This window comes from Eubalaena glacialis, chromosome 18 (assembly GCF_028564815.1).
Source record: "Eubalaena glacialis isolate mEubGla1 chromosome 18, mEubGla1.1.hap2.+ XY, whole genome shotgun sequence".
In the NCBI taxonomy this organism is placed as follows: Eukaryota; Metazoa; Chordata; class Mammalia; order Artiodactyla; family Balaenidae; genus Eubalaena; species Eubalaena glacialis.
This window is the reverse complement of record NC_083733.1, coordinates 18,236,840-18,262,892: the sequence shown is the minus strand read 5'-3', so window position 1 is coordinate 18,262,892 and position 26,053 is coordinate 18,236,840. Positions and strand designations below refer to the sequence as shown.

General features: G+C 46.4%; 1 protein-coding gene across 1 annotated transcript in view; it reads left to right on the top strand.

Moving 5' to 3' along the window:
* CDH1 (cadherin 1) overlaps positions 1-26,053 on the top strand; it is an 88,077-nt gene that overhangs the window by 22,475 nt on the left and 39,549 nt on the right. The window lies entirely within an intron of this gene.

Here is a 26,053-nt window from a genome sequence, read left to right as displayed (position 1 = left end):
CTGTTACTATATCTTATAGGTTGTAATATACTATAAATGCATATTGTAGCAATAATAGGTAATGGTGGAGATTTTACTAATACGTATCATTCCCCAGCACTCTGCTGCCTCGGCCATTGTGCCTGCGGTTCCCTGAACCTGGGACATCCCTCCCCCAGGTGTCCCCGTGGCTCTGGTCCTTACTGCATTCAGGTCATTCAGGTCGCTGCTCCAATTTCACCCTCATCAGAGTCCATCCTGTATAATAGTGCATGCCCGTACCCTGTCACTGTACCCTCTTTCCCTGTGTGTGTGTTTTCCCCCATGGTCCTTACTAGTATTCAAATTAATATTGTACTTTATTTACTTGTGTCCCTTTCTTAGAATGTGAGCCCCTTAAGGATGAGGCTTAGTCTGTTTTATATATTGCTGTACTTCTAGGGCTCAAGATACTACCATGCACATAGTAGGTCTTCAGATATTTGAATGAGTGAATTCCTATACGTCTCTCTTATTTCTGTATTTATTACAGATATGATCTCTACCAGTAACTACTAATAAAAGCCTATGTAAGTGTTTTATAGATAGAGATGTGTGTACGTGTGGGTAGTTCAAAACTGTGATCTTGCTATGCTGTGCCTGCTTAACACCTGCTGGCTGCTTCCAGATTCCTGTGAGGAGTCTTTTGTGCACCTGGCTTTTTTCAGGTAATAGTCCATCTTAGAGACCTTTCCTCCCAATCAGTTCCAGAATAATGTTGGTCATTATTCTGTTTTTTTTTATGATCCTCTGCCCGAGAATCATAGTTTCAGAGCTGGAAAGGCTCTTGGAGGCCATGTGGTCAAGCCCTTTCTCTGGCCTAAATGGTCAAGCTGCCTACCTACCTGCCGGCCTGAGAGCCGTGCCCGCCACTACCAGGTGTGTGCTCCGGGGAACTGCCTCCCACCCGAAAAATGTCACCTTCCTGACTCAGGCCTGCTTCCCATGGACACCACTCCGGGCTAGGCCCGCTCTGACCACATCCTCCCATGGGGCTAGAAGGACCTCAGAGGTCAGGGCTTGGGTCTCTTTTCTATCCCCTCTTCCCCACCATGTCCCATGCACAGTACCCTGCCCTCTACTGTTTATGGATGAATAGCTCCACACCTGCCTTCCGTCAGTCCACGTGTATTCATGGCCTGCGTGTGCCAGGTACCGGTCCCAGGACACGGGTACCGCAGAGAGGGGAACACACCAGGCCTCTGCCTTCAGGGAACTTCAGTTCTAGTGTCTAAATAGACATTAACGAGTAAATAAATAGGATTTCAGGGCGTGGCACATCTATGAAGGAAACAGAGCAGGGAAATGGTGTGGGGAGTAACTGGGTGGGGAGGAGCCGCTCTAGCTAAGAGTGGGTCAGACAAGTGGTCACAAGGAAGTGTGTGTGGTGTGTAGTGGTGGGAAGGATGACACCGTGAAAACAACTGCAGGAAGAGAATCCCAAGGAAAGGAAACAGCAAGGGCCAAGCGCCTGAGGCCGGAGGGCGCAGTGTGCTGGAGGACGGAGAGGCCAGCGTGGCGAGGGCCTGGTGGGTGTGGGGGTGCGGTGACAGGTGGGGGACGACACTGGAGGGGCAGGAGGAGGCCAGATCTTGTCTCTGGTCCAGACGGTCTCTTCTGAAGGACAGAGAAATGCCTATGCATCAGCTTCCACCCAGATGAGGTGATGCGAACCAGTCCATTCGGCTGACACATCCTTCTGGTTAATCAGGGAACCTTTGCCCTCAGCCGGAGGAGGCTCTGTCTGTTTCTTTTGGAAATGATGAGCAGGAGACCAGACCATTAAGTTTGTTCAGTGAACATGGCTTAGCTGAGTGTGGGCTCTGTGTCAGAAGGGATTTGGGGTGGATGGTTGATAGAAATGAGTCCCTGTCTAAAGTATCCTGCCTTTCAGTTCCACCTAAATCAGACCTCCCCTTGCTGCTTGTTCGTACATACGGCTCCCTGCCCCAGCATCTCATTTTTTCCTAGCTCTGAAATAGCAGCTAACATTCATTGAACTTCCCTGCTGGGTCTGACACGGTGCTAAGGGCTTTACATGGATTAACCTGCTGAATCATCCTACCCCCTTAGGAAATAGGGACCGTCAACATCTCTGTTCTACAGGTGAGAGAGGGAGGCAGGAGGTGACATTACGTGCCTGAGGTGGCGTAGTTGATAAGGGGTGAAGCTTGGATTGAACTCAGGTCATCTGACCTCTCACCTGGGCTCTTAACCACTTAATACTCTACTGTGGCCCTGAATTAAGGACTCAGAGTCTAGGCTCCTTGTCTCACAATTGGCCCTGTGTTGCCCCGTGGTGGCCAGTAGTCCTGGACTCCTTGCACACAGGTCACTGTCTTTCACAGCTCTTATCCTCCTCTTGCCAGGCATGAAGGACAGGGCTCCATCAGCTCTCTAAAGCCCCATCTCAAATTTACAGTTTGACAATGGCTGCCCCTCCCAACCTCTTAGGAGAGGAGGATGTGTCTCTTTATTTAATTAGTCCACTAATATAGAGAAGGAGAAGTCTCTTTAATTAGTCCACTAAGATTAGTAAGCCACAGACCTCTCAAGGAAAGTTCAGTAAGTGTTTACTGAGCATCTTTTATGCACCAGGCTCTGTCTGCATTCAGAGTGAGGGACCAGCATTGACTGAGTGCTTACAGTGTGCCCAGAACTGGGCTGACCTCTCCTTGCATAAGCCTTGTGTAGACTTCACCACGCTCTGGGAGGTAGGAACCACACTTAGCTCCCCTGTAAGGTGACAGAGGCCTTCCTAAAAATCGCCATGCTACGCAAAATCACCCAATAAAAACCAGGGCTTGTGGGGAAGTGGCTAGGGGCACAGCACTCAGAAACTTCATTGTGATACTTTATTATTTATTTATTTATTTATTTTGGCCGTACCATGCGGCATGAGGGACCTTAGTTCCCGGACCAGGGATCCAACCCATGCCCCCTGCAGTGGACGCTCGGACCCTTAACCACTGGACCGCCAGGGAAGTCCCCATTGTGATACTTTAGGAAAAAAAAACAGTCTGGTTATGGGCATTAAGTCTGCAGGGTTGCATCTTGTGAGTTACTGTGGAAGGAGGATAATCTGTAAGGAAATGGAAAGTTGTAACCCCAGATGGAATGGGTGTGGCACATACCACGCAAGAAACTGAGGTAGTAGGAAGATACGTGTGTTTTGTGCATTCCTCCACTTGAGCCGAGCACACTTTTCTGTGTTCACCTAGTGCTTCTCCCAGACAAAATCACGCGCATGCGCAAACTTGAAATTTGAGTTATGCTCAAATTGTTCTCTAATAAATCATTCATGTTGGAAAAAAACTGCATTTTCAAAACCAGCATTAGAGAAGAACTGACTGTTATCTCTGTTTTGCAGTGAGGTAAACCAAGTCTTGGAAAAGTAAAGCGACTGGCCACAGGGTTATACAGCTGAGAGGTGGCACAGAGCTGGGATTTAAACTCAGGTCCGCCTCCTCACATAACCTCTATGCCCCAGGGCTCTCCTGTCCTCATTCCTGGGAAGCAAGTTATGTTGACAGGGTTGGCCAGGAGGAGAGATTCTGGAACCTTAATAAGGAGAAAGAATGGTCTGTGATGAATGGCCAGTAGTTAAGAAGATGCAGAACTGATGTTTTGAAATGTTTAGTGATGACCCGGACAGCATGGACCCTTTGTGATTGAAGGGAACACCTGCAGTTTGGTGTTCAAGCAGGTCCCAGGGTCCTGAGCAGCAGCTAGAGGGTGGGGATGGGGGGAGCCCCCAGGAGGCTCAGGGCAGAGGCTCCTCACCAACTGACAGGGGGCTCTTTCAACATTTGAACCATTTTCACGTCTGTGTCACTGCAAACTAGCTGAATATCAATCAGTCCTGAATACATTTTCAATAAATACATGGTCAGTTAGTTTGGTTCATTCTTATTATAGAATCTTCCCCCACCTCCCCAGAACCTTTACTTGTTAAAAACATTAAATATACATAAAACTTGAGAAATAGTACAGCGAACACCTGAATACCCTCATTTTATAATCAACACTGTCTGTGAGCCACTTGAAAGTATGTTACAGACATTTTACCACTAAATACTTTAGCCTGCATCTCCTGAGAGTAAGGGCGTTCTCCTTTTGAAGCATTATCACACAAAGAAAATTTACAATAACATCTAAGCATCTACTCCAGATTCGAATATCCCCAAGTATCTCAAGAATGTCTCTTATTTATTATAGAATCTTACACGCAAGCCATTTAAAGCATTGGCTCCAGTGATCACAGCCGCCGCTGTGTGCACAGCAGGGAATTGTGAGAAGAAAGGTGGCTTCTTGTCTTCCAGCCAGAGCCTGCTGGCCTCCTTTTGTTCCCCAGCTTTGGGGTAGAACTTGAAGCATCTGCTGGATGTCAGGAGGTGTGGGTTGGAAGGTTCTGTTTTTGTGTTGATAAGCACACGAGTTTCATGTAAGCTATATCCACGTATACACAGGCCACACATGGAATTCAAGTTTGTAATTTAAAAAGACATTATATTTCCCCCCCTGTAATAAAGCATAGCTGGCATTTCCAGGTTTGAAGCTTGTAGGGGTAAACAGAGCTGATGGTGTCAGCAGGTTGCTTTCGAAAGGAACAAAGAGTTATGATTTAATAGACCCTGAAACTAGACTTCAGTGTCAAGATGGTATAAGCTCAGGTATGAGCGTTTTCCAGAGCTCTCACTCCTGATACTTTAGCTTTAGTTTTACATCCCCCTTTCTACTTTTCATCTGTCTTCCACAGACCCCAAAAGTGGGGGAATTTAGCAGTGAAAGTCATAAAAAGTCCCTCAATAGAGCTATTTTACATTTCTTTTTTCTTTTTTTTATGTTTAAAGTTTTTTTTTGGCTGCATTGGGTCTTCGTTGCTGCATGCGGGCTTTCTCTAGTTGCAGCGAGCGGGGGCTACTCTTTGTTGTGGTGCACAGGCTTCTCATTGCGGTGGCTTCTCTTGTTGTGGAGCACGGGCTCTAGGTGCGTGGGCTTCAGTAGTTGCGGCGCGTGGGCTCTAGAGCACAGGCTCAGTAGTTGTGGCACACGGGCTTAGTTGCTCCGCGGCATGTGGGCTCTTCCCGGACCAGGGCTCGAACCCGTGTCCCCTGCATTGGCAGGCAGATTCTTAACCACTGCGCCACCAGGGAAGTCCCTACATTTCTTTTCATACAGTAGCAGGTAACAAGTGCAGTTCCTAAACTTCTGCTCTTTTGCATAATTACGATCTCCATTTCCTGAACATGAACAGGAGACTCAGTGCTTACTTGATGCCTGATACACGCGCAGAGTTCGGTGCTAGCCCTTGTACATGGCACTCACGTTCTGTGAATTTGAATCATTCAAACTTGAAACTGCACTCTAATGTTTTGCATAATAAAGTCTCATTTTATAATCTTTTTTTTGGCTGCGCCGCACAGCTTGTGGGATCCCAGTTCCCTGAGCAGGGATCGAACCTGGGCCCCTGGCAGTGGAAGTATGGAGTCCTAACCACTGGACCACCAGGGAATTCCCTGCACAGTAAAGTCTCATTTTATATGCAACTTTTAAAGTATGGGAATCCTTCACATCTACTTCTAAGGGAAAACTTGGCACTTTTTGAGTTATGCATGGTTTTTAGCAAAACAACCTGTGTGTAAAAATCTGAGTCCGCCAGGCATGTATGTCAGCTAGCACACTGGTCTCTTTCATGTACTTTCTCACTTAATCCTCACTACAGTCCTCTGCTTTAGAGGTTGCCGTTAGACCCATCTTATGGATGAGGAACTGGGGGAGGGTAGATGACTTCACTTCAGCTGGAAGTCTGGGTAGTCGAGCTGAAACCTCAGTCCAGGTGTGTCTGCCTTCTGAGTTGCCACTCGTTACCATTATTCGGTCCCACATCCTGTGTTTTTGTTTTTGTTTTTTAAGGGAACTTTATTTTTATTTATTTATTTATTTATTTATGGCTGCGTTGGGTCTTTGTTGCTGCGCGGGCTTTCTTTAGTTGCAGCGAGCAGGGGCTACTTTACATTGCGGTACGTGGGTTTCTCATTGTGATGGATTCTCTTGTTGCGGAGCACGGGCTCTAGGCACGCGGGCTTCAGTAGTTGTGGCACGAGGGCTCAGTAGTTGTGGCTCGCGGGCTCTAGAGCACAGGCTCAGTAGTTGTGGCGCACAGGCTTAGTTGCTCCGTGGCATGTGGGATCTTCCCGGACCAGGGCTCGAACCCGTGTCCCCTGCATTGGCAGGTGGATTCTTAACCACTGCGCCACCAGGGAAGTCCCCCACATCCTATGTTGATAGCCCTGCCTGTCATAGATGTGATGTTGGTGTATATAGTATAACTGGAGCTGCAGAATTACCCTGGGCTTATTGAGGGTGGTGTTCAGGTATGCCGATATTGTGCTTCCTGTGCTACCTCCAGGCTTTCTCAACAAACTTTGTGCCAGAAAACAACCTGTGAAAGCACAGTGCTCCAGAGCTCTGGGGCCAGAGTGCTCATGCTCAGATTCCAGCTTCAAACCAGTAACTTGCAAGCTATGTGACCTTGAGCAAGTTGCTCAACCCCCATGCCTCAATTTTCCCACCTGTCAAATGGAGAAAATAATAGTACTCAGTTCATACAGTTATTGTGAAGATTCAATGTCTAGTACAGTGAGCCTGGCCACATAGTATGTGCTATAGAAAGTGTCAGTAGTAAGAGTAGTAGTAGTAGTAGCTGTTGTTGTTATTAGTATTATTACTACTACTACCATCCCCACCAAAGGCTTTAGCTGGGGTTGCCTTCAAAGTAGTATTTGTTAGGTGGTAATATTCTAGGGGAGGTGACATGTTTCCTTAAAAGGTCATTAGCAGGAATTCCCTGGCAGTCCATTGGTTAGGTCTCTGCGCTTTCACTTCCGAGGGCACGGATTGGATCCCTGGTCGGGAAACTTAAGATCCCACAAGCTGTGTGGCACAGCCCCCCCAAAAAAGTCATTTTATTCAACTATACTTCAATAAAAAATAAATTAAAAAAGACGGGTCATTAGCAAAGTCACAGTAAGATAACACTCCACACTCATTAGGAGGGCTATAATTAAAAAACAGAAAATGACAGGTGTTGGCGAGGATATGGAAGAATTAGGACCCTCATACACTGCTGGTGGGAATGTAAAATTGTGCAGCCACTGTGGAAAACCCCTGACAGTTACTCAAAAAGTTGAACATTGTTACCATATAATCTAGCAATTCCACTTCTAGGTGTATACTCAAGAGCCTTGAAAACATATGTCCACACAAAAACTTGTACACAAATGTTCATTGCATTATTCCTAGTAGCCAAAAAGTGAAAACAACCCAAATGTTCATCTACCAGTAACTGGGTAAGCAAGATGTGGTATATCCACACAATGGAATACTAGTCAGTCACAAAAAGGAATGAAATGCTAATACACACTATAACATGGATGAACTTAAAAGCATCATGCTAAGTGAAAGAAGCCAGACACAAAAGGCCACATATTGTATGATTCTATCCACATGAAATGTCCAGAAGAGGCAAATCCATAGGGACAGAAAATAGATGAGTGGTTACCAGGGGCCAGGGAAGAGGAGAGGAATGGGAGCTGACTGCTGATGGGCACGTCTTCTTTTTGGGATGATGGAAATGTTCTAGAATTAAATAGTGATGGTTGCACAACATAGGGAATAACTAAAAACCACTGAAATTGAACACTTTGAGTTGGTGAATTTTATGTGAATTATATCTCAGTTTGAAAAAATGCCAAGGGGGAGAAAATAAGATCATTGGTGAAACAGAAGCTCTTTGTGGGAGGAGGGCTCCTGCTCTGGGCTGTTAGTCAACACCCTCAAGCTGCTGGGTGAGTCTGCACAGCCCGGCTATCTGAAGAAGCTTGGTTTGCAGGCTTCTCATAAACAGAAGGGATTCCAGGAAGCCATAGCCACCTACCTGCCGAAGAAAATGGATGCCCAGATAAGTTTGACCTATTGTGTAATCAAAAGGCAGGCAGGCAGGCTTTCCAGATGAGCCTAAGCTAATGGCTTAAAAGGGTGTTTAAAAGACCAAGCTGTAGCCTGACTGGTCCAGTCTCCTGCCCAGTCAGCAGAAATGGCGTATTAAGAATGAGAGAGGAAAGTATTCAAGCTGGCATCAGTGGCATGTGTTTGCCCTGTTGTAAGGGGTTTAGTTACTGCACGGTTCTCCTGTGGAATTGACTGAGGGAGGGAGGGTTTTTTTCCCTTGCCTGGCATGCCTAGCCCTAACTCCTTTATGTTAGAAGGCAGGAAGTTCTCTGGGAATTAACACCCTAATTTAAGGGTGCTCTTATTTAAGCAAATTAAGGCCTTTGGGGATGGCCAGGTGGCTCCTCAGGTTTTGCCAGGGCCAGCGAGCCCCGTTACCAGCCAGGGTGTTGAGCCAGCTTTATTTGCAGCTCTTAGAGCCAGTTCCTTTGCTGTTGAAATTCCCCAAAGACCTCGTCTAAATGGGCCTTTTCAGCTGTCGGCACACTGCCTGCCTGTCAGCACTTTAGCCTTCCACCTGCACTGTGGGTCTTAATGAGATGCCCAGTGGCTGTCTCGGGAACAGACTGCTCCCATCTGCAACCCAACACTCCCTTCTGGTGACTTATTGCCCTGCAAGAAAAGGCAGAGACAACCAGGGAGGAGACACACTGACAGAACAGATCAGAGGGGCAGGGCAAGGTGGAGGTTTAGGTGACAGGCTTTAGGGTTAAGCTGGCCCGAGTTCAATTTCCAGCTCTGCCTGTTTGCTTGGCTGTGTTACCTTGGGCAAGTCACTTCACCTGTGTAAACCTTGTTTTAGGTTTATTCACCTGTAAAATGGGGCCACAGTACCTGCCTCCCAGGGTTGTGAGGATTGACCAAGATTCTCCATGATGCTTCTCATGCTTGATCACTTGCTGGGAACCATGAGCATGAAATCATTAGGATGATGTGTCATCCTAGCCTGCTTGCAAAGACTCATGAAGTTATGTGGGTATTTCTGGCTCATGAGCATCCTTTCCTCTCTTCTGTTGGGGGCTGACCACAGGTCCCTTAGTCAGCATCTAAACTGACTTGATTCAAAGCCCTCAATTCCCGGCCATTCCTGGGCCTCCACCATGGCCTCTGGAAAGTGTGTTCACCTTTGCTGGTCCACGTCTTCAGGGTTCATCTGAAGGACCTGCTCTCTGATTGGCTTTGGAGCCATCTGGGGCCTCCTTGGGATCTGGCTGGTTGTTTGAGGGAGACAAAGGTACCATTTATTCATTCAGTAAACATTTATTGATAACCTACTCAGTGCTCGGCAGTGTTATAGATGGGGTAGATATACAGGGATGAACACGACATTGCGGGGGCAGGCAAAACCCCTGCCCTTATGGAACTTATGTTCTCTTGGGAGGATATACCAAGTAAGTGAAGCAGGGAAGAAGGATAAGGAGGGGGTGTGGAGGCAGTGGGGTTACCTTTGAGTGAAGGAAAGGAGAGAGGGTCATCTCTGGAGGGCTGTGAGTAGAGCAGAGGCATGTCATGATCTACCTGAGATTTTAACAGGCTCACTGGGACTTCTGTGCAGAGAAGCACCTATGGGGACCTGGGCCAGAATTGGGAAGACATTAGGAGGCTACTGCAATAGTCCAGGTATCAAGAGATGAAGTGGGTCTATGGGGAAAAAAGGGTTGGGTGCTCTGTCGTGTCCATGTTCTTCTCTCATGCCCCATTTTGACCCCTCCTGCCCTCCACCTGTCACATGTGCTTTGTTTTTATTATTCACAGCACTTCACTTTGCTAGCAAGAGGTTTGGAGTGATTTGTCAGCTGGTGCTCAGAGGGTTGGGGTTGGGAGGCATTGGAAGCAACCAGCCATTGTGGCCTCGGTTGAGCCCCTTCATTCCGTCCTCCTCCCTCCCAGCACCCACGATGTTCAGCCCTAAGCATGTCTAGTCCAGGGCTCCTCTTTGGGGATCTCAGGCCTCTGAGAAACTATCAAAGACCACGGAGCATCCCGTAGGTCTCCACATCTTTACTCAATTCCAGGGACTCCTGCCTTCTCTGACGCCCATTCCCATACCTGGAACCTTGGCTCAAGTCAGAGGTGCTCACTGCTAAGTCCTCAGGGAGGGGGTCAGGCAGAGCAGAACAGTAATGTGGGAAACTTCCTTTCATGGCCACAGAGAGGTTTCCAGTTGCCTGCGAAGGGGCAGATGCTGCTCCTCTGGGCCCAAAAGGTTGGTCGGGAGGATGGGAGCAGATTGACCTCCCCATGTTTAGAGCCTGTCCACAGGCAAGGGGCCACCACATCCAAAAGCAGGAGTGGCAGATCATCAGGGGTGTGGATGGGACCAGAGGGAGGCACTTATAGGATTTTGGTTTACTGAGTGCGCCCCAGGGTCTGCACCACCTTGGTGGCCCTGTCTCTCCGGCAGGGTGACCTCAGAGACAGCTGCAGAAGTTTGTAGTTCCGAAAATCTGTAATATGAACAACCACAAAGGAGGCTCTGGCTGAGCAATTGATAAGAACACTTACCTTGCCCAAAGATCCTGCGGTGTGCAGGGACCATTCTTTAGGAAGAGGAAGCTGAGACTCAAGGTTTAATTTTCCTGAAGTCACATGGCTAGAGGCATAGATGAAATTAAAATCCAGATCTATCTAGACTCCAGTCTGATACACTGAACCTCAGGGCTGTACAGGGGCGACACCCGATGAAGCCATGTGTACGTGAGAGGGAACACTGGGGAGGCTGGCAGCCCCCTTCTGTGTTTGGGGTCAGCAAAGACATTTCCCTCTCCTCTCAGGTGGCCTCACTAATTCTACTCTCCACTGGCCCTTATCTTGCCCTCTGGTGCCTTTGTCACCGACCCTTCTAGAACGACTCAGCCCTGTACATCTTGAGGACCAGTCTGTCTCTTCTCCCAGTCTGTCCCTCACTCTGCAACTTACCCTCCTTGCCCCTTTGCCTCTGGACCGGTTCCATGGGTCAATGTCCCTCTTAAAGCGTGACTCTTGGGGGAAAAACAAAAACAAAAAAAAACAGCATTCATCATTTAGACCATTAGATTGTAACCCTGAGAGTGTACTTAGCAAACCACAAACAGAATCGAACAGAACAGGACCAGATAGCCTCCCATATCCTGGGTGTCTTATTTCTGATAATGCAACTGAAGTCGGCATTAGGGGTTTGGGGAGCCCGAGTGCAGGGCTTACCCGTTGAAGTCAGTCAACCAAACACCATCCCTCCTTCAGTTCAAAGAAAAGAAAAATGTCTGTCTATGTGAAGGTGGGAAAATAAACATGAAGCAATTCCAGTGGTACAAAGAGACATAAAAGCAAGCGCGCCTCCCACCATTTACTCCCTCCACCAGCAGCTCACCTCCTGAGACAACCAGTGGTACCAGTTTCTTGCATCCTTTGGAAGATGTTCTAAGCACATTCTCCATCCCATTTGCTTTTTGCCTTTCTTTTTAGAGACAAGTTCCTCACATATTATTACATGTAGATTTACTCTATTCTTTTTGTTGGCTACCTCGTTCTTTTAAATTTCTGCACTGTTTTCTATTGAGTGGATGCCCATTGTTTATTTCACCAGGCCTCTGTTGATGCTGTTTCTCTCTTTTGCCACTGTAGTGAGGCTCCTTGTACATCTGTCCTCATACACAGGTGTGAGTCCATCTGTGGGCTGAGGTCCTGGAGGTGGGCTTTGCTGGATGAGAGAATGTAAGCAGGTGAAATCTATACACATGGTCAGGATGCCCTCCAAAAAAAAGTCATACTGGTTCTACTAGCCACGCTGTTCAAGAAGGCCTTTGAGCCCCACATCTTACAGTTCAACCTCCGCGTCACGGATGAGAAAACTAACCCAGAATGAATGAAAGGGACTTGCCTGAGCCCTCGTCTTCCTGACAAACCCCAGAGAGAATCTGTCACCTGACTTGGTTCTTCTTCCTAGACCAGCTGACCAGAGTTCCCCCCCAGCACCTCTTCCTTCTCCAGTCACATGTGGGTCATCCCCCCTCTTTCCCACCACTCACATGGCCCCCTCCCTATGCATTTGGGTTGCTAGGATTCTCAGGGGGATCGTGGTCCCTTGGGGACAAGTCCTCTGAGCATTTGCAGAAATTTATGTTTTCCTACAGAGTAAACAGTAAGCAATTGGTCCCTCTGAGGTTTTTTTGTTTGTTTTTTTAACTTTTTGAATGGATAGTATGTTCATGGCTGGAAAATCAACCAATATAAAAAATCATACAATGAAAAGTTCTACTCTCCCCCCGTCCTCTTTTGGTCCAACAGCAGCACCTCTCCCAGAGCTGTAATCTCAGTTATTGGTTTCTTCTAAAGTTTCTTTATGCAAATACAAGCAAAGGTGAACATGTGTTCTTATCCCCCTGCACTACTTTGCAACTTGCTTTTATCACTTTAATGTCTTAAAGTTCATTCACAGCAGTGCATCAAGAGCCTTCTCATTTGTTTTATAGCCACATAGTATTTCATTGTAAGGGAATTCTATAGTTTATTTAACTAATCCTCTCTATTTATTTATTTATCCATTTATTATTTATATTTATTTATTTATTTATTTATGGCTACTTTGGGTCTTTGTTGCTGCACGTGGGCTTTCTCTAGTTGTGGAGAGCGAGGGCCACTCCTCGTTGCGGTGCGTGGGCTTCTCACTGCGGTGGCCTCTCCTGCTGCGGAGCACGGGCCCTAGGTGCACGGGCTTCAGTAGTTGTGGTGCACGGGCTCAGTTGCTCTGCGGCATGTGGGATCTTCCCAGACCAGGGATCAAACCCGCGTCCCTTGCACTGGCAGGCGGATTCTTAACCACTGTGCCACCAGGAAAGTCCAACTAATCCTCTCTTGATGGATGCTTGGGTTGTCTCCCTCCCATGTTTTGCTACTACAAACAATGCCTTAGTGAATAACCTTGTACATACGTCATTTTGCATGTGTGCAAGTTTCCAATTTTTGATTGGATAATGCGATGAAGCCAGGTAGAGAAACCACAGAGTCTTGTAAGAATTGCAACCAGAAAAATAAAGTTTGAGAACCGCTGCTAGGACAGGTGCCACAGGTCCTTGTGGCAGCAAGTGTACCCCAGCGTCTTACGAGAGTTACCCCGTGACTCTGGCTCTGTGCAGCACCTGTTTGCACCTGGGACCCGTGGGCTGGTGGTCTTCATGTAATTTTCTTTTCTTCTTTTGTTGTCTTGCCTACTTGGAATTCTTGGAGTGAGCACGCCAGTCTGAGAAGTTTCTGCTTTTTCCCGGGACTCGGAGGGATGCTGGATTGGTTGTGGGATTTCTTTCCCAGGAGCCTGCGCACGGTGGTGGTCGCTGAGGGCGCTGAGCGTTTACCTTTAGAGCCAGTTGAGCAGATTTAGCAAACACTCTTGGAAGCAACTGCCTTTCCCATCAATGCTTATTTGTTCTTGATGATGCAAAATGATGCTAGCCTCCATCGAAAAAGAGAAAGCCTCCTCTTGTAAGCGCTGTCGGACAAGCGAGCACTTGTTTTGGAGTCATCTGCAAATGCATGTGACCTGGAGACTCTGTGGGAAATGCCTAACTTGTGCAGCCTTGGCGTCCAGCTGTTCTTTGGGGCCGTTTGAGGGGTTGTGTTCCAAATGTCAGAGGCAGAGGGCCCAAGCTTTTCCAGCACAGCCCACAGTTGGAAATGGTGCAAGCCTCATATTTGTTCTTTGTGTTGGAGAAGAGGTTTCCAGACCTTGTTCATGAGTTACTGAATGATTCAAAATTCCAAGCTCCACGCCGGCTTCCCGTGTTTCCACAGCCGGTGTCAGCGCGTTTCCGTGTCAGCTAGCGCTCGGGAAACACTGAGCCCAGGTGGATGCATGTTTCTCTCTGGGTTATATTCTTGTACAGAGTCACTCTCTGGTTTTAGCAACCTACCTTTGTGCCCAGCGTGGGTTTGCACCCATCTCACCTTGCTCTCAACTTCCCCTGGAGCCTCTCTCCTTCCTCAAGCCAGAACAGTTTTATTTATTTTTATTTATTTATTTTAATCATTTATCTATTTTAAAATTAATTTTTATTAGAGTATAGTTGCTTTACGATGTTGTGTTAGTTTCTGCTGTACAGCAAATTGAATCAGTTACACGTATATGTACATCCCCTCTTTTTTTAGATTTCCTTCCCATTTAGGTCAGCAAGGCAGAACAGTTTTAGCCTAGTGGATCAACCAGCCTTGGCTGGTCCTGGGTGTGTGACTCTAACTTCAGAGACTGGCTCTCTGACCTTGAGCAAGTGACTCAAGCCTTTCTGGGCCTCAGGGGCTCATCAGGATCAAGGGGATTAAAAAAACCCCACCAGCTTCATAGCAATTTAGGAGTCAGTGTTTGTGAGGTGCTCAGCACAATGCCCGCACGTAATGACTATCATTAGATTGAATATTTACTCTTCTAATTATTGTTAATTAAGAATTATTTATGGTCTGTCTTTTCCCTCTCCACTTTTTCATACCTCTGACCTTGCGTTATTAGGTGAATGGATTGAGTCTTTTTTGAACCCTGGGACTTAGACTCATGGAGTCCTCCTCAAAGGAAATCCTAGCAACTACTTTATTTTTTACAGATTCATTGAGATGTAATTTACATACCATACAGTTTACCCATTGCAAGCATACAGGCAGATGATTTTTATAAATGTACACGCTGTGGGGCCATTGCCACAACCCAGTTTTAGAATACTTTTATCACCTCCCAAGTTCCCTTGTGCCTGTTGGCAATCAAGCCCACACCCACCCCAGCTCCAGGCAACCACTGATCTGCTTACTGTCTCTAGTTTTCTAGAATTTTCGTATAAATGGAATATGTCTTTTGTGTGCTTTTTAAAAATACCCAGGCCTGGGCCCTGTCCCAGACTAACTGAATCCTATCTCCAGGGCTGATAGTCCTTTGCAGTCTTTTGTCATTTTCTTTAACTTAGCATAATGCCTTTAAGGTTTATCTATGCTATTGTATTTTGTTCCCTTTTTTTTTTTAAATTTTATTTGTTTATTTATTTATTTATTTTTGGCTGTGCTGGGTCTTTGTTGCTTTGTTGCTGCACGGGCTTTCTCTAGTTGTGGAGAGCCAGGGCTACTCTTGGGGCTACTCTTCATTGCCGTGCGCGGGCTTCTCATTGTGGTGGCTTCTCTTGTTGTGGAGCACGGGCTCTAGGCGTGTGGGCTTCAGTAGTTGTGGCTCACGGGCTCAGTTGCTCCGCGGCATGTGGGATCTTCCCGGACCAGGGCTCAAATCCGTGTCCCCTGCATTGGCAGGCAGATTCTTAACCACTGCGCCACCAGGGAAGTCCCTTTTTTTCCCTTTTATTCCTGAGTAGCTATACCATATTTTATCTATCCTAATAACTATATAGTTGGATTTTTTTTTGATGGGAAAATGGGGAGAAAGAAGAAAATTGGGAAAGAAGATCTTTAAACATATAGTAGTGTTCATACCCTAATTTTAGAAGAGCAGAGGATATCATGGGATGCAGATCAGGGGAAGTAAGCGAATCAGGAAAGGGGTGGACCAGGATCTGAAGCATTGACCGTGGCTTCTCTGCGTGGTTGGGACCACGAGTGCTTTGTGCTTTTGGCTCTTCCTCTTTTTTTATTTCTCCCTTTTTAATTTTTTGGTAATAGTTTTGAGATATAATTCACACATCATACATTATACCCATTTAAAGTGTAGGATTCAGCCAAAGCAATCTTGAGGGGAAAAAAAACGGAGCTGGAGGAATCAGACTCCCTGACTTCAGACTATACTACAAAGCTACAGTAATCAAGACAATATGGTATTGGCACAAAAACAGAAATGTAGATCAATGGAACAGGATAGAAAGCCCAGAGATAAACCCATGCATCTATGGTCAACTAATCTATGACAAAGGAGGCAAGGATATACAATGGAGAAAAGACAGCCTCTTCAATAAGTGGTGCTGGGAAAATTGGACAGGTACATGTAAAAGTATGAAATTAGAACACTGCCTAACACCATACACAAAAATAAACTCAAAATGGATTAAAGACCTAAGTGTAAGGCCAGACACTATCAAACTCTTAGAGGAAAACATAGGCAGAACACTGTATGACATAAGTCACAGCAAGATCCTTTTTGACCCAGGTCCTAGAGAAATGGAAATAAAAACACAAATAAACAAATGGGACCTAATGAAACTTAAAAGCTTTTGCACAGCAAAGGAAACTATAAACAAGACAAAAAGACAACCCTCAGAATGGGAGAAAACATTTGCAAACAAATCAACAGACAAAGGATTAATCTCCAAAATATATAAACAGCTCATGCAGCTCAATATTAAAAAAACAACCCAATCAAAAAATGGGCAGAAGACCTAAATAGACATTTCTCCAAAGAAGACATACAGATGGCCAAGAGGCACACGAAAAGCTGCTCAACATTACTAATTATTAGAGAAATGTAAATCAAAACTGCAATGAGGTATCACCTCACACCAGTTAGAATGGGCATCATCAGAAAATCTACAAGAAACAAATGCTGGAGAGGGTGTGGAGAAAAGGGAACCCTCTTGCACTGTTGGTGGGAATGTAAATTGATAAAACAGTATGGAGTTTCCTTAAAAAACTAAAAATAGAATTACCATATGACCCAGCAATCCCACTACTGGGCATATACCCAGAGAAAACCATAATTCAAGAAAACACGTGCACCCCAGTGTTAACTGCAGCACTATGTACAATAGCCAGGTCATGGAAGCAACCTAATTGCCCATCGACGGATGAATGGATAAAGAAGATGTGGTACATATATACAATGGAATATTACTCAGCTGTAAAAAGGAATGAAATTGGGTCATTTGTAGAGACGTGGATGGACCTAGAGACTGTCATACAGAGTGAAGTAAGTCAGAAAGAGAAAAACAAATACCATATATTAATGCATATATGTGGAATCTAGAAAAATGGTGCAGATGAACCAGTTTGCAAGGCAGAAATAGAGACACAGATGCAGAGAACAAATGTATGGACACCAAGGGGGGAAGGTGCTGTGGGGTGGTGGTGGTGTGATGAATTGGGAGATTGGGATTGACATATATACACTAATATGTATGAAATAGATAACTAATAAGAACCTGCTGTATAAAAAAATAAAAATAAATAAAATGAGATGCCAAAAAAAAGAAAAAAGGAAAAAAAAAGAATGCTCCTTGGTGCCACTTTTTGCCAGGCTGCATCCTCATTAAAAAAAAAATAAATAAATAAATAAAAAATAAAATAAGTGTAGGATTCAATGGCTTTTCAATATATTCACAGAGTTGTGCTACTGCAAACAATTTTAGAACATTTTAATCATCCCAGAAAGAGATCCCTTGCCCGTACCTGCCACCCTCTGGCTCTCCCCCTCTCCACCCTCCAGCCCTAGGCAACCACGAATCTATTTTTCAGTCATAGATTTGTCTATTCTGGATATTTCATATAAATTGAACCATACAGTGCGTGGTCTTTTGTGACTGGCTTCTTTCTCTTCACATAATGTTTTCAACGTTCATCCATGGTGCAGCTTGTAGCAGTAATTAATTTCTTTTTATTGCAGAGTAATATTCTGTTATATGGGTATACCACATTTTGTTTGTTCTTCAGTTAGACATTTGGTTTGTTTCCACTCTTTGGCTGTAATGAATAATGCTGCTATGTCATCTGTGTTTTGTCACTTTTTTCCCTCTAATATATGCAAGGTACTGCTTTTGAAATTCAAAACAAAAGACTAAGATTTGGGGGAAAGAAAGATGTGGGTAACAAAAGCACCCTGATAAGAAGTGACTAAGGAACGTGAGGAGTGTGTTTTTTCCTATCACGTTCGCATCCAACAGCCCAGAGTAAAGGGAAGGGAAATCACTGAGTGTGCTTGCATCCTACTGTAAGAGAGACAGAGGTGGGGAAAGAAAGAGGCCTTGGAACCCAGAAGACCAGACCAGGCCGAGGAGAATCAGGACAATGCAGCGGTTCCGACTGTGGGTCTTCCGGACCAGCCAGAACCGCGTTTGAATCCCAGCTCTGCCACTCATTGCTGTGTGACCTTGGGAGAGTCACTTAACATCTCTGAGACTTTACTGATAAACCCGAGAGAGTGATACTTCCCTCATTGGTTGTTATGATAAGTTATTTTGCCTCTTGCCTCTCCTAGGGAAGCCTCTGTAGGATCATTCTCCACCACTGGGTGTTCCAAGCCCCTGGGGGAAGGTTTAAAACATACCCATGCTGGGGCTGTACCAGCCTTGGAGAACAGTTAGCCTGGGGCATGGCCCAGGCCTGCGTATTTTTAAAAAGCTCCCCAGGAGAGTCTCTGTGCAGGGCACATTACACTAGACCCTGGATGGAGATGAGGTTAGAGGTATTTTGTTCAAAGTGCTTTATATCACAAGTGGGCAACCGAAACCTGGAGAGCCCTTTCCGGTGCACTGGGGCCTAGGACCCAGTCCCCCAGCCCAGGGGCCAGCAGGAGGGGGAGGGAGAAGGGCCCTCCCTGGCCTTGGGGAACCCACCAGAAAGGAAAAGTGGGCAGTATCTGTGGTGTGGAAGGGAGGCTTTTCTTTCTAATCAATAAGCAAACAGTTCCTGGAGTTGCCCAACCTGGCCACAGGAATGTTTTGCTGGGTTGCAGCCAGTGGGAGTGATCAATTATCACCTCTATTCAGGTGGGTGGGGTGTTTGTGTATTTAACAGGCAGCGCCAGGATAATAAAACTCCTCCAATTTAGTGTGTAAGCCAGAGGGCTTCTTGTTCTTTTTGATGAAACCAAACCAGTTTCGCTCCCTGTGACGGCGAAGAGGTCCCTGTCCGCCTCTGCAACAGGCAGGTGGTGGTATTCACTTGCTTCCCCTGCCTCCCTTTTTTAAGTGAGTGGAGTTGAGGTTCCTTGGCAGTTAGCGTCCACCCTGGAAACTGAAGCCAAGCCTTCGGTCTCGGACTTGAGCAGAGAAGCCGCCCCTGCTTCTCCAGCGGAGCCACTAGAGCCCCACCGAGGCAGGAATATTGACATTAAGCAGAGTGAGGTTTTATCAATGGGCTCATTTCTGAACCGTATGGGAGAGGCCTGGAGAGGCAAAGGATTTAAAACTGAACTCTTTTCTGGCCTTGATCTCAAGGAGGGGAAGGGGACTGGGGAGGCCCTGTGGCCCTTCTAGACTGGAAGGACAGGAGCCAACGCCACTCCCAGGCCTGAGTGGGTCCTACATGCTAGTGTTACTCTCATTCCACTAGAATGTGAGCCCCAAGAGGGCAGGGGTCACTACCTGTTGTGTTCACGCCTGGGTCTTCAGCACCAGAACGGGGCCCAGCACGAGGGGGTGTGCAGTGCTGAGCAGGCCACGGCACTCTGCTCCTCGCCACCCCACGCTGCCGTGTGGCTCAGTCCCTTGCTCTGGCACACAGCCAGAAGCTGGGACCGTCTCTTCAAATGCCTCTTTTTGAGGCCTTCCCTAAATGCCCTTTATTAAATTGCCCCCTCTAGCCCTGCTGCTGCACAGAGCCTTGGAACCCCCTTACCTGCTTATTTTTCTCTGTTGACACTTTTCATTACTGACACTTAATAATTTTTTTTTTTTTTTTTGGCCGTGCCACATGGCATGTGGGATCTTACTTCCCCAACCAGGGATTGAACCCACACCCCTTGCACTGGAAGTGTGGAGTCTTAACCACTGAACCACCAGGGAAGTCCCTGACACTTAATAATTTATTTGTTAATTATCTCTTCCCCGTTGGAATGTAAGCCCCATGAGGGCAAAACTGTGCTTTGTTCACTGCTGTATTTCCCAGGCCTTAGAATGATGCTTGGCAATAAGTAAGGGCTCTGTAAATATTTGTTGAAGAAAGAATCCTTGAATCAGTCCCTTGAAGGAAATGAGGATGTCTCCTTTTACAGAATGGGGAAAATCATGCTCAAGGGAAGTCAAAGTAACTTGCCTACAGTGGCACCTAAGAAGCGAAGCTGGGATGTGACCTTAACTCAGTTTGACCCCGTTCACACAGATGTAAAACCATAAAAGTATTTGCACTGGCTTTTAACCAACTGTGGAAGTGCCATTTATGACATTTTTCATGGGGCTGATTACGATCAACATCTATGGTGTTTGCTGTCCGAGAACTAAAACAGTGCTAGCCCAAGCAGAAACACGATCTGGGAGCAAACATGCGCTGCCGGAGTGACCCAGGCGGCATGAGTAACCTTAAGACAAAGGGGGAAAAATCCAGGGTGACGGATCACTCCTTTATCCTGTGGGCTCCCCCTTGCAGGGGCCTGGGCTAATATGTCCTTCCTCTGCAACCTCACTGTTTTCTCTGCGCACTGATGCCCCCCACTCCACCCCAGTGTTTTTTAATTTAGTTATTTTTATTTATTTATTATTTTTGGGCGTTGGGTCTTCGTTGCTGCACACGGGCTTTCTCTAGTTGCGGCGAGCGGGGGCTACTCTTCGTTGCGGTGCGTGGGCTGCTCATTGTGGTGGCTTCTCTTGTCGCGGAGCGCGGGCTCTAGAGCACGGGGGCTTCAGTAGATGCGGTACGTGGGCTCAGTAGTTGTGGCGCTTGGGCTGTAGAGCACAGGCTCAGTAGTTGTGGCGCACAGGCTTAGTTGCTCCGTGGCATGTGGGATCTTCCCGGAACAGGGCTCGAACCCTTGTCCCCTGCATTGGCAGGCAGATTCTTAACCACTGCGCCACCAGGGAAGCCCCACCCCAGTCTGTTTTGATGGAAACAGAAGTGGAGGAGACTTTGGTCCTTGCGTCCCACCCAGGCAGCACCTGTTGTTGACATCTGTTTTTAGGGTGTGAGTTAAATGAAGATGGAGCCCACTTATAATTTGTTCTGGGCAAGGACATGCTGGGAGGCTGGGAGAAAGAACTTGATAAGCTTCTTGAAGGTAAACTTCTCATCCCTGGGATCCCATGGGAGCTGCCGGTCTACAAGGGCAATTTGACGGGGTGCGGGTGCCCCAGCCGAGGACGCCCTGGGAGCACAATGCACGGGCTCTGTGGACACACCTGCAAGTTGTGCTTGTACAATGTGATATTCTGAGCTGCTCATCTTCCCCAGAAAACTGTCTGGGAGTTAAGTTGGCTGATCAGAGGAACTCTGACTTATTTCAGCTTATGTAACGTGGTGGCCTAAGGGGGAACATTCTTGCGTCTAAAGTTTAAAACTTCCTCCTTTGCTTGGCTGTCTGACTGTCCTTACGTTTTTCTGAGGCCCTGGAACTGGATTTCCAAGGTGCCGCATTCATTCAAAGAGAGAGGGAGGGAGTGAGTGTGTGTCGGGGGAAGATGGGGTCAGGGAAACTTGGCTATTTTTATTCTGGTTACTCTCCATCTGTCCCATTCTGTTGTGTGAACTAACTTCCCTGTGGCCATTCAGCTAGCAACTAGTCTCGCAAATGGCTTATCAAACCAAGAGACAGGCTGCCTGGTGGTTAAGTCCTGATGGGACATCAGACCACAGGCTCTGCCACTTCATAGCTGTGTGGCTTGGCCAAGTCTCTTCATTGAGGCTTCTGAGACTGCTTCCTCGTTTAGAAGCTAGGGCTGCTGGAGTCTACCACCCAGGGTTGCTGTGTCTAGTCAGTCTATTAGGTTGTGTTACTGTCCATAGTTCTCAGTAGCAAATGGACACACATACCTGGAGACTTATCGGGGCTAAGAAGATAGTCTTCCTAGTGCAACTTGAATCTCTTCAACATCCCCTGAGTGTGGACAAACTGGAGGCCTCATCATCCTTTCCCTCCCATTTTTTAAACATAAAAGTATTTTTCTGCTGAGCATGGGTGCCCATTAAACTTGGAATGGTTAGTAAATTTGTGGACACCCACCAAAGGAAGACATTCTAGAATCGCCCAGTGCCATCAAAGAAAATGGAACCTAGAAAGAAATTTTCTAGGACGTGGTACCTGTGGAGAACTGTGGCTTTGTGGCTGGAGTTAAAAACATTGCTACTTACTGGCGAGAAGGGACTCCTGCCCAGCTAGATGACACACGTCTGTCTCCTCAGGGTGCCTTTCATCCATCAACCTAGACTTCTTGTCCTTTATCTTGAGTATTTAAGTTAGAAACCAAAGCCCTTGATTTGGGGGTACACTATGGCAGTGTGGCCCCGGGACCTCCAGGAGCCTCAGAAGGCTCTCTGATCTTGCCCTCGAGATTGTGTGTGTAATTTTCTCTTCCAATGCTGAGGTCCAATGGTCCTTGAAACAAAGGTAAATGCAGTGTTCTTTGGTGTTAGCTATGGGAAATGCCTTCTGAGGAGTGGGAGACAACCCATAAGGTACCCCTTTGTGTGTGGTGTGGGGAAAACACTACTTTCAAGTAGTTGCTTCTAAGAGACTGGGTTATCCCACTCGTTACCAGATAACTCAACTATGGTTAGCTGGCTTTGATAGCAGGCCCCGTCCTTCTATCTCCCTGAAATATATGGAGGCTTAGGAGACTGTCTTGTTCCTACCCACTCACATTCCAGCTGGGTGGGGGTGGGAGAAGAAACGGGATCCTTCACGCAGGACTGTTCGTGGCACAATGGCAATTCCAAGCAAAGAATGTTGCTGAGCGCTCAGAGCCTGCCCCAGGACCAAAAAGCTTTTCGTGGACTTGGGGTTAATTTTTCTTTGAACTTCAGTCATCTCTTGCAGAGTGAAGAAGTAGTAATTAAAGCTACTACTTCTGCCAGAATTCGCAAGAAAATGGGGCACTTGTAGGATGAATAACAACATACAAGAGTCACAATGCGTTAAAGATACTTTTTAAGTCACTCTTACTTTTGTCGTTTTCAAAAGTAATTTACTGTAATTGTAACACACCATATAATACAAAAACATTTAAGGAAAGCACCTTTTAAAAAACTGCCTCCAATCGTACTTTTTTCAATCTTCCCTCCACCTCCACTCAAATTACTGCTAACCTCCTGCTGGGTAGAATTCCTACTGTTCTAGAATGTCTTTTTTCATTTTTGTTTTTCCATAATAAGTATTCCATCCCCATTTTGCATATGGGAACAGTGGTGAAGAACACTCACTCTGGGATCCGACAGCCTGGCCCCTCCTCCCACCAGCCTTTAATTCAGGGCAAAGAAAATGGGGATGGTGATGCCTAATACCAAAGGGTGACTGCGCGCAGGGGATTCAGTCTGAAAACTGGACTTAAACAGCACAGGGCAAGGGTCTGGCTTGTAGAGACAGGCACGAGGAAGAATGGTCAGGCACTTGAACTCTCAGACTGCCTGGGTCCCAGTCCTCGCTCTGCCACTTAACTAGCTGCCTCAGTTTCTCCATCTCTAAAAAGAGGATGCTGCTGGTAGCAACCTCAAAGAGTTCTGGGATTACACGAGTTAATATTTGTAAAGTGCTTAGAAGAGAGCCTGACACATAGTGTTGTCACTTGTTTAAATATTAAGAAAATAGTGAATAAAAGGTAGTTGAAGCTATTAGTTGAATGTGTAGTTTTTGATGGCGATAATGATGATATGGTGTTGAAAAGATCTTCCCATTTAGAGATGGCCATTGGGTTCTTGGCTCTCGGGATTAGGTTTCTAAACCGAGTGACCAAATAACAAGTTTAGGAAAGGACAAAGCTGACTTCGTCCTTTGCTAGCTTTATTTTTGTTTAACTTTTTATTGTAGAAAAGTTCAAATATACCTAATTCCCATGTACCGATCCTCTGGTTTCTACAGTTCGCCATTCTTGTTTACTCCTACATGCTGGCCTGAGTGTTCACCGTACCCTGAGATGCTGCCTAGCCCTTGCTAGGGCTAGGGTTGAAAGCAAGCTTCCCAGAGCCTTCCCAGAGCTGGAGATCCCCTTGGTCTTTCCTATAATTTCTAGTTTGTCAGCCCAGAGGCTCAGGTTGCACAGAAAGATAATGAGCACCTGGAAATTCAGGTTGAGCCTGCCTGTCATGGGCACACTACTTCTGTCACTTCTCAAAGGGCGGAGCTTAACCACCATTCAGACGAGATGCCCCAGAGCAGGTTAAGAGCCTTGCATTAAGTTATTTGCAAAACCATTTTCATTTTTTCAGGCCACCACCCTTGGCAAGTCCAATCATGCTTGTCCCAACTGCCCAGATTTGGGCTGGCTGGGAAAAGGAATTCAGTGTGAAAAATGAGGGCAGCTCTTGTTACCTGCTAATATGACAAGCCCCCAACACAGTCCGGTGCCCCCATTACTTCTGCTGGGGTGGGGTTGGGGGAAGGTTATTGGAAAAACATTTTGTTTTGCTAGTTTGAAAAGAAATTCCTATTTTATAAATTTATTTATGGCTGTGTTGGGTCTTCGTTTCTGTGTGAGGGCTTTCTCCAGTTGCGGCGAGCGGGGGCCACTCTTCATCGCGGTGCGCGGGCCTCTCACTGTCGCGGCCTCTCCCGTTGCGGAGCACAGGCTCCAGATGCGCAGGCTCCAGACGCGCAGGCTCACGGGCTTAGTTGCTCCGCGGCATGTGGACTCTTCCCGGACCAGGGCTCGAACCCGTGTCCCCTGCATTGGCAGGCGGATTCTCAACCACTGCGCCACCAGGGAAGCCCCAGAAATTCCTGTTTTAGACTTAAAGGGTAGTATCTGCCCATCCTTTAAGGATTTTGTGTTTCTTCTTGCTTCTGTTGTCATTTTTTGGTGCATCTGTTCATGTAGCAAATGCTTGTCCTCTAGCTTGTCTACTCAAATGCACAGAAATCCTCCTCATCCCCTTCCACTTGCTTTGTTCTTTCACTTTCAAAATGTGCTCCCATTCACTGTCTTGGTTAATCCTCACAAAACCCGGAAGAGGTGGGCTCACTCGGTGGAATCCTTCAGGATCCAGTAGAGAAAACTGAGGCCCAGAGATGTTAAGCATTTTGCTTAAGGCCACTCAGTAAGGACATGGCAGGGAATTCCCTGGTGGTCCAGTGGTTAAGACTCCGCGTTCTCACTGCTGAGGGCCCGGGTTCAATCCCTGGTCGGGGAACTAAGATCCCACAAGCCTCAGTTTCTTCATCTTCAAATTGGGGCTAATCATGGTACATATCCTCCTGCCCCCAAACATGGTCTTAACTTTCTCTGGCAAGGGTGGGGCTGTTGGTTTCAGAAAAGTTTGCAAGGGTGGCCCCTAGTGGAAGAAATGAAAACTGCAGTCTAGACATCATAACTGGCTATAGGGCTTTCTGGCAGAGACCTGATCCTTATGCATGTAGAGGTGTCTAGCCGTGCAAAATTGGCACAAAAGTAGGAATTTTAATAAAAGATCTCTTGGACAAAATCGAACTCCCACTGGAGGAATGAGGGGGCAATTATTTGAAAGGGAGGAGAACAGGCCAACTTGAGAATTTCCCAGAAAGAACTGTTTTATCGACTGTTCCTTCTGCCTGAAAGGCCCTTGAGCCAGGTTTCTGCAAGGCTGGCTCCTTCAGGTCCCCACTAAGACGCCTCCAACTTCACAGAGGCCAGCCCTCACCATCCAGTATAAGTTACACCCTCCCCACACCTTCTTCTTCCCCTGTCACTCTTGTATCACCTTCTTTAATTCCTTTATATCTAGCATTTGTCACTACCTGAGATTTGGTTTTGTTACATGTCCATCTCTTCCACAACAGTGTAAGCTCAAGGGGAGCAGGTGCCTTGTCTATTTGTTCACAGAATTTTTTTCATCCTCAGAGCCCAGCACAGTTTCTGACAAATAGTTTGATGGAAGCCTGTTGAACGAATGAGTCTTTTGGGACTCTGATGTTTAGTGCAGACACTTTTCACCACAGCTTCTCCAGCATTGGGTATTAATACTTTTAGAGTTTTAATACTTTAATAACTATAAAACTTTAAATAGTTTTGTCTCTAAGCCACTGATCCTAAGTTCCCCCACCCAAGTTGTTCTCTTCTGTCTTTTGCATTTGTCTTGCTGTGTTGTATGTTCAGGTAGAAGACTTTCCTATGAAATCTTCCCTGTCTCTCCTAACTGACAGTGATGAGTTTCTCCACTGGGTCTCAGATTGCAAGCAGGCATTACCTCTCAATGCCTCGGAAAATAAGCATATAATCAGTACTTAATGAATATCACAATT